Source organism: Aethalodelphis obliquidens, unplaced genomic scaffold (genome assembly GCF_003676395.1).
Source record: "Aethalodelphis obliquidens isolate GAN/ISIS:26980383/991018 unplaced genomic scaffold, ASM367639v1 scaffold4, whole genome shotgun sequence".
Lineage (NCBI taxonomy): Eukaryota > Metazoa > Chordata > Mammalia > Artiodactyla > Delphinidae > Aethalodelphis > Aethalodelphis obliquidens.
This window is the reverse complement of record NW_020837948.1, coordinates 46,481,919-46,490,648: the sequence shown is the minus strand read 5'-3', so window position 1 is coordinate 46,490,648 and position 8,730 is coordinate 46,481,919. Positions and strand designations below refer to the sequence as shown.

Genomic DNA, 8,730 nt, shown 5'->3' with positions numbered 1-8,730 from the left:
AAAATAGATTTTTGTGATCAAAAGTTGAATAATAATTTTTTTCTTGTAGAAAGACATTATCCTCAAAGTATTTTGTTTGTTTTCTGAGAAGCAACAACTTATTGATTATTAATCATTTCACTTTCCATGTTTCCTCAATATTTGCCTTAGTTTAGTGATGTGCGACTATTACATACTCCACTGAAATAATTGTTTATTGCAGTATCTAAATATGGTATGTTTTTATCTCATTGCAAAAGACTGATGAATTGTTATAAGACCAGCTGGTTCTGTTGTGCCTGAAACAGAGATGAATAGAGGGGGAAAGTCCTTGTGCTTTGCATGAAATTTTATCACTCCAATTAGTGCATGGGATGGCAGAATCAAAATTCTTACAAAAAAAATTTTTTTTACTATTTAAAAATTGGTTAGCTTTATTGAGATGTAACTTACGTGCAATAAAATTTACCAATTTTAAGGCTGCAATTCGGTGAGTTTTGACAAATGTATACCGTTGTATTACCACTACTGCAATCATGATATAAAACATTTTTATTCCTACTCAGAAGTTCCATTGTGGCCCTTTGTGGTCATTACCGCCACCCTCCCCTTACATCCCCTGGTCCCTGGTAATCACTGGAAAATACAGTTCATTTCATAAGTTTAAATGTCCTCCATGTGCACAGGCCACACTAATCTTTTCTATGTTGTCCCCATCGCAGTATGTGTGCTGCCAAAGTGAGCCCTTACACAGATTTCAGACGTAAGGTATGACGATGTATCAGTTTGTAAACTTTTTACAGGATTCATTTACTAAATTTTTTTAAGATATTATTTCTAATAGTGGATTAGAAATAAACTGTCAGCCCCTTGGAGAAGAAAAGTCAGCAATCCCCAGTTTTGTGCCATGCACAGAATAACACAATACTTGAGATCCTTTCCTGGTTTCATGTCCAACTCGTAACTGTTTTTGAAGCACTGAGGTGTTAATTGATAATTAGCTTTCTTTAGTCGTTTTGTTACCTTAGGAATACTTTTGTTGCTGAGCTTTTGGAACAAGAAGTTGACTAATTCTCTGCCTTAGTTAACCACTTTGTTATACGAAAGCAATAAAGTTCTAAGGCTCAAAGAATTGTTGAAGTACAGTTTTTAAGTGTGGAAGAGAAAAGCAAAGCAATGCAATTTAATATACTCTTTGGTTTGGCAAATGACTAAAAAGGAGGAAGCGATAAGTGTGTGAAAATTTCTATATATACCCTTGGCTGACAATTCTTTTCCATTATATGTGAAGAGACATTAAGTGTAAGAACATTGTTCATTGTGTACGCATACAAAGCATTCTTATTGTTGGGCAGTATCAGTACACATACACTGTGTGGGTAATTTTAGCCATAATAGATAACCCATTTCAGTTTTTAGATTGAGGTGTTTTTCTTTTTTTAAACTAAAAATGAGTAAGCATAAATGAAGCTAGAATACATGTATGTGCCCAAAGAAGTTGGAGATGAATGAGAATCTGTTATAAATATTATGTTGTGTTCATGTCTTAAAGTCTAATATCATTTAGTTATTCACAATCATTTGTATTTGGTTGTTTTAAAGAGGTTTTCTACTAAGATAATATTTTAATATTAATATATCAATATTAAAATATTAATAAGACATGGATACTTTACAGTGTGGACTTCACAACAAATCTAAAAATGCATCACTTGCAAGACTCAAGTTATTTAGTTAAAGATGTGAAGGAGCTGCAGAGTAGAAGCAATGATTTTTGGAGAAAATATGTTTTTTAACTTCTATACATTTTAAATTTTATCTCTGCTTCTTTACCTCTCTCTATTTATAACTTACATCTTCCAAAGAACCCCTAGAAATCTACATTCTCTCCTTGGCAAGTACAAATAGAGGACGTCAGTTAAACAAGAGTGAAAATCTTTCCTGGAGTTATTTGGGAAGGGAATGAAATTTAATTTGCGTTACTTTTTATTTACCTATTTTGAAAAAGGTTGCTCCCTGAACCTTAAATCTCTAAACTCATGGTTCCTAGTGATTTGAGACTAAGAAGCTCAAAGAGTGTTTGAGAACTCCAGAGAAAGCCTATTCCTATTATTTTCCCATTAAAATACACGAACCTCAAGGGACATGGTTTTATGCAGATAAATGTTGGATAAATATCTGAACTTCTGGGCATTTTTGAACCCATGTTATGAATCATGTACAGTTATGTCAACCCTGATTAGCAACCAAAGTATTTAGCTTTTCATCCATATGTCTGTCTCTTCCAGAGTTTCTTTGTCTTTGCTTTAAGCTCATCTAAGCTCAGTGGCACACATTGTAATCAAGCTCAGTGTTGTAAGGGATGAAAAATCTTGAAAGGTGAACATAACTGCTAATGTTTCATGCAACACTTGGCCTTTGTAGTAGCACTCAGCCATCCAGATCAGCAGGATGGGTGTGAGCTGCATCTGTTCTGTTGCAGTGTCTTTCCTAAACCCAAGGGGTGTGCCTGTGGTTCACTGATACCACTTGGCTGGCATGGTTGTTTCATAACCTAAAGCCCTTTCTTATTTCCCTCTTTGCTCCTGAAACCTTTGCTCCTGTGTATCTTCTTTCCTTTTACCCTGACTTTCTAACAGCTGAACTGCATAAATGCCAAGTAGCGACATGAATTCCTAAACAGAAGCTGCCATAAAACATTGCGGCTTCAACCAAGAAACACACATGTAGAGGCACATGACTGACAGGGCTCAAAAGGCAGGTTTTAGTAAATGACAAGTGTGAAGTGCTTATTGTTGCTCCAGTCGATGGAAGCTCATATTTACACAAAAAAATCATTCACATTTCAGAACAATTCAGTGTAACTGGCAGCTTGGGAAAGAAAAGACTTAAAATCTCTTAAAGATGAAGAAGACAGGAGGAGTACAGAATCCAAAGCATTCTTTCACTTTGGAATATGTTGGCATCTTTTGATTGGGTTTTAAAACTGGGATTTTGGAGTAGCAGCAGGAAAAGTTGAAATTATAAATTATTTTTGTTAGGAACAAGAGAGAATAAGAGAATGAAAAGAAAGCTGTTCGTCTTTTATTTATTCTAAGCATAATTCCATTCAGTGTTAATTAAAGTCTAAAGAAGCACATTATCCTTTTGTATGTACTCATTGTCATTAGTACAGAAAGATCTATGGTTATCTAGAAATATAGGAAGGAAATATCGTGTGATATCAATCCATTGTGTGTGATCAGTGTTATGATAATTGCTAATAAGATGTCATAGGGCTTCCCTGGTGGCGCAGTGGTTGAGAGTCTGCCTGCCGATGCAGGGGATACGGGTTCATGCCCCGGTCCGGGAAGATCCCACATGCCGCGGAGCGGCTGGGCCCATGAACCATGGCCGCTGAGCCTGCGTGTCTGGAGCCTGTGCTCCGCAGCAGGAGAGGCCACAACAGTGAGAGTCCCGTGTACTGCAAAAAAAAAAAAAAGTCATAAATACATAATTTGAATATTGCTTTTATCAGTTAAAATGATGTTATAAGGTGTTGTCCTAAGAAAGGACATGACATTATTCTGTATATGTCGTATAATAAATTAAGAGTAGAAATATTCTGGCTTCTACTGTATTTTTTTCCACCACTTAAATAACAAAAAACTTAATAAAGATTGATAGGAATTGCAGAAAGTACAAATTCCAGACCTTTCACTTTATAGTTGTAAAAATAGGCTGAAAGAGAATAAAGACCCATTCCTTTCGTCTGACAACTTGGTTAGTTATTTATCAAATTCCTTTCTTCTTTCTTTCTTGTAGTTGGTATGGCTTTGTGACTAAGTTCTACTCAGTAAAATGTGGGCAGGTGTGATGTGCTTTACTCCAAGACTAGGCCCATCAAAAACTCCCTGCTTGATTCTCCAGGCTCTTTACCTGTTTGCTGACTCAAAGTGAAGGATTCCGAGGCCCTGTGATGTGGTGTAGTTTTAATAGGGGGAAGTCTAGAGCTCTGAATCATTGCGGAGAAGGCAGCTGCCCCACAGCTGTATAGGACTGTTATGTGAGCAATGAACTTATTTCTTAGGCCATTGAAATTTTGAAGTATATCCATTATATTAATTAGTGTTACTTTAATACTTGCAACGCTACCAACAGCCTAATTGTCAGCCTGTCTTGGAATGGCATGTTCCATTCTTCATCCTTTCTGTTACCACCACATCTTCAAGTGTTCCTTCCTTTTCGGTCTCACTATCATGACTCTGTACTGGACTTGCATCATTTGAACTTCGATTGTATCAAGAGCCTCTCTTAGCTGGTCTCTGAGTCCTTAGTTTGACTCTCTTCTAATTCTCACCACGTACTGACAGAAGAACAATCCTGTTCTGAAAACCTCTGTTGGCTCTTAATTGTCTAAAGCCGTGGTAAAGAATTGGCAGCCTTGGGATGCATATGACCTGTAGACACATTTTGCTTGGCTGATGCCATGTGCTTTTTTTTTTTTTTTTAACTGTGTTGTTAGTATTTAAAAATTGAGAGAATGAAAAAACCCCACATTTCTGTCTTCTCTTGGCAAATAAATGATCCGGCAGAGTTGGGTCCCCATTTTCACATGGAAGCCATCAGCTGGAGCAAGGTATGCACTTTACAGTTTGCCCTCATCCCCACCTGTATTAGTCAAGATTATCCAAAGAAACAGAACCAGTAGGAGATCTATCTATCTATCTGTCTATATCTCCTAGTGGTTATGTATATATACAGAGATTTATTATAAGGAATTGGCTCATGCAGTTACAAAGACTGACAAGTCCCAAGATCTGCAGTTGGCACAGTGGAAACGCAGGAGAGCTGTCAGTGTAGATCCATTCCCAAAACCAACAGGTTTGAGACCCAGGAAGAACCAGTGTTTCAGTTTGAATCTGAAGGCAGGAAAAAACCCATGTCCCAGTTCTAAGGCAGTCAAGCGGCAGGAGTTCCCTCTTACTCAGACTTTTTGTTCTATTCAGGTCCTCCACCCACGTTAGGAAGAACAGTCTACTCAGTCTATGGATTCAAATGTTAAGTGTCGTCAGGAAACAGCCTCACAGACACACCCAGAATGGTGTTTGACCAAATATTTGGCTACCCTGTGGCTCAGTCAAGTTGACACACAGAACTGACCATCACCTCGTGCCATGGTCCCTAGTGACTTATTCTGCCTGCTTTGCTTAGTTCTGTTACCTATTGTACCACGGGGCATTTGGGTGTGAGAATGGAAAGTAAATTTCATAAAGACAGGGATTTTTTTCACTGTTGTATCCCTAGCACTTAGAACAAAATATAGTAGGCACTTAATATGTATTTGTTGACTAAATCAATAAATTAATGTGACTGTTGTTCTATAATTTAATGTTTAAGTTCTTCATCCAGGCACCCCAAGTTCTCTACCATGGAGCCTCAATGTACTTCTCCAACCTGATCTTCCAGTAGAGGAAGAATAATCAAATCAGGCCATAGAATATTCTGGGAAAGGCCATACTCTCTCTGCCTTTGTCATTTGGTTCTGTTGTTTACCATGAAGGTTCTAGTTGTCTTGGCCGTTGTCTAATTCATATCTTTCCTGCTAAGTTCAGCCCATTCTTTTTTCATCTTCAGTGAAAACTTTTTGACCATTCAGACCAGAGTGAGTTCTCCCTTCTCTGAAATCTCATGATACTTTCTATCTGGATCACTCTTATAGCATTTTAGTCATATACTCTTTTATATTGCTATTTAACTTGCAAATGAGTATTCAAGTTCCACCAAGGAGTGACAGTTATTTGTAATCCCTTGTATAAGGCAATGTCCTGAAGGAAAGAGGGAGGCATACTAATGAAGCCATAGCAATCAAGATAATAAGTGAATTTAGGAAGAATGTAATCCATTTACCATATTAATTTCATTGGAATAGTATTTACCACTCCATGTACTCTACACCAGGTAGTATGCTAAGAGCTTTGTGTACATTATCTCATTTAATTTCAAAGCAATCTCTGAAGAAGTTATTATCATTAGCCCCATTTTGCTGTTGAGAAAACAGAGGCTTAGAGAGGTTAGGTGATTTGTCTAGGGTCCCAAACCTAGGATATCACTGAGTTAAAATTCAAACTTCATAGCCAAGATCTTACTTAAACATCATGAATATTTTTCAGCCAAAAATGAATGAAATCTTGCCATTTGTGACAATGTGGATGGACCTTGAGGGCATTATGCTAAGTGAAATAAGTCAGATAGAGAAAAATCCTGTATGATCTAACTTATACGTGGAATCAAATCAAAACGAAACAAGAAGACAGAGCTCACAGATATAGAGAGCAGATTGGTGGGGGCCAGAGGTGAGGAGTGAGGGGGTAGGGAGTGAGTGAAATGGGTGGAGGCAGTCAAAAGATACAAATTTTCAGTTACGAAATAAATAAGTCCTGGGGATGTAAATGTATAGCATGATGATGATAGTAACTATATAGCAATACCATACTGCATATTTGGAAGTTGCTAAGAGAGTAAGTCAAAATTTAAGTGACAGCAATAAAAACAGCAAAGCAAGAAAAAGTAAACTATTTGCAAAGTGAAGAGTCAGTGTTGTTAAATGAGTGGAATTGAGTGAAAGTTAGGAAATTACTCAATACAAAAATAGCATACAGTACAGGAGATATTAAAAAAATACAGCATACAGTCATCAGCACAGAAATTGGGACACAATAGAAAAGATAGCTGGGACTGGGGGAAAGCTCCTAATTACAGGGAATCCACTATTACTGTCTTGGATGATTATGTATTATAGGTGCAGTTTCTGTTGCATTGGTTCCCAAAGATTCTTTAATCACTTCTATGGATTAAAAAAGCCAAACACATTGAGGCATAATACCATGCTATGAGATACTACAGTACTCAGTATCTGGCACCTGGTAGTTACTCCAAAAATATTTGTGGAAAGAAGGAAGGAAAGAAAGGAGAAAAGAAAGCAAGCAAACAAGCAAGCCAGCCAGTGTGACTGCATAGAAAAACGAAGGTGGTAGTATCAGTTTTATTTTCATATAAATTTCCTCAAATATCAAAGGGAAAGCCTGAGTTTAAATTCATTGAGGTCCTATTACTGACAGTCTGAACATTAAAGGATCTAAATGTTGGCTGCTTGATATTTGGTAATATCTGGCTGGCTGGATGTGACTGATATTTTGCTCTTTCACAAATGTATTTTATGCATCCCGCTCCAAAATCCACGCTTGACCTAATGTGGACATGTGCGGGAAGGAATTTTACTATGTTGGCTGGCAGATGAGAGCTAAAAAGTGCAGAGAGCTATGGTATATTTTAAAAGGGCACTTTTTTTTTCCACCAGGAATGTTGTCTTTCTTTAGTCCTGGGGGAGGAGTAATGTCTCTAGGTAATTACGGTGTCTTTTAAAAAACCTTTCTTGGCAAATATCCCTCCCCCTTAGCATCTGTCCCACAAAATGATGCATTTAAGAGATCGCAGAGTTAAATATCATAGTCCTGTCTTTCCTGTATAATACAGTGTAGTGGGATGCTCAGTGATAAGGTCAGAGATTGGGGTGGATGGAAATCTGGCCTCTGAGCTGTAAGAAACCAGAATTTGACTAGTTTTAGTGACTAAAGTTATATCACCATCTCACTAGAGAGAAAAACCAACTAAAGTTCTCAGTTCAAGACCATATTATACTCTATATTATTCAAAACCATGATGACAAAAGTCAAACTCTCTGTTTATCATGTATGTGTATATATACCTATATACATGTATGTGTATACATATATATGTATGTACATTATGAAAATCTGTTTTGTTTCTGATTCAGATAATGGAAAATTATAGTCTTGATTTTCTATAAACAGACCAGGGTGAAAGTGGGTGGGCATATTATCTCCTTCCTAAGACACTGGCTATATAGTAATAGCTTTTCTTAATTAATAGTTCCTTCAATATGCTGAATGATATTGAATTAATTAAATCAATTATTCTCTCTCTCTTTTTCTGTAGTTTTAATTGTGTGGTCTGTGGATCCCTGGGAATCCCATTTACCCTTTCAGCCAGATTGCAAGGTCTAAGCTATTTCCACAATAATAGTAAGATGTTATTGCCTTTTTCATAGTCTTGACATTTGCACTGATAAAATGATGGGAAAAACTGTTGAAATCTTAGCAGCAACGCAGTAGCCTCCACCCTTGAGTATATATGTTTTTAATATTTTGTGTGACAAAATGGGAAGTGCACATAACGCACTTCTGCTACATCCTAAAGTATCATAATTGTCTTGAGGAAACGTACTTGTGCTATTGTTTGAATTGCAAGTTAATGGAAGACCACTGTTACTTGAAAGAATGACTGACAAACACAATATAATTATTTAGACTTGGGTATTTTGCAAATATTTTCTCATAAATAAATGACTGTTGATTCAAGGATAGCATTTGTTGTCAATAATAAAATTTGAAATTTCAAGTGAAAATTAGAATGTTTGAAAATTTGCAGTTGCCACCATGAACTTGAAAGCTTCCCAATACGTAAAGACTTTTCTGATATCATCCATAGTGGTATTAAATGTTAGGTAGTTCTTTAGATATCGTAGCTTCTTCTGTATCTTTTTCTTTTTTCTTAAATTAATTAATTAGTTCATTTTTTGGCTGTGTTAGGTCTTCGTTGCTGGGCCTGGGCTTTCTCTGGTTGTGGCGAGCAAGGGCTACTCTTTGTTGCCGTGTGCGGGCTTCTCATTGTGGTGGCTTCTCTTTGTTG

At 36.8% G+C, this 8,730-nt stretch overlaps 1 non-coding gene across 1 annotated transcript; it reads right to left on the bottom strand.

The window, feature by feature from the left end:
• Positions 1 to 618: 618 nt before the first annotated feature.
• Positions 619 to 725, bottom strand: LOC113617760 (U6 spliceosomal RNA). Its single transcript, XR_003431766.1, has one exon. It is a non-coding gene; the product is annotated as a U6 spliceosomal RNA (small nuclear RNA).
• Between the last annotated feature and the right edge of the window lie 8,005 nt (positions 726 to 8,730).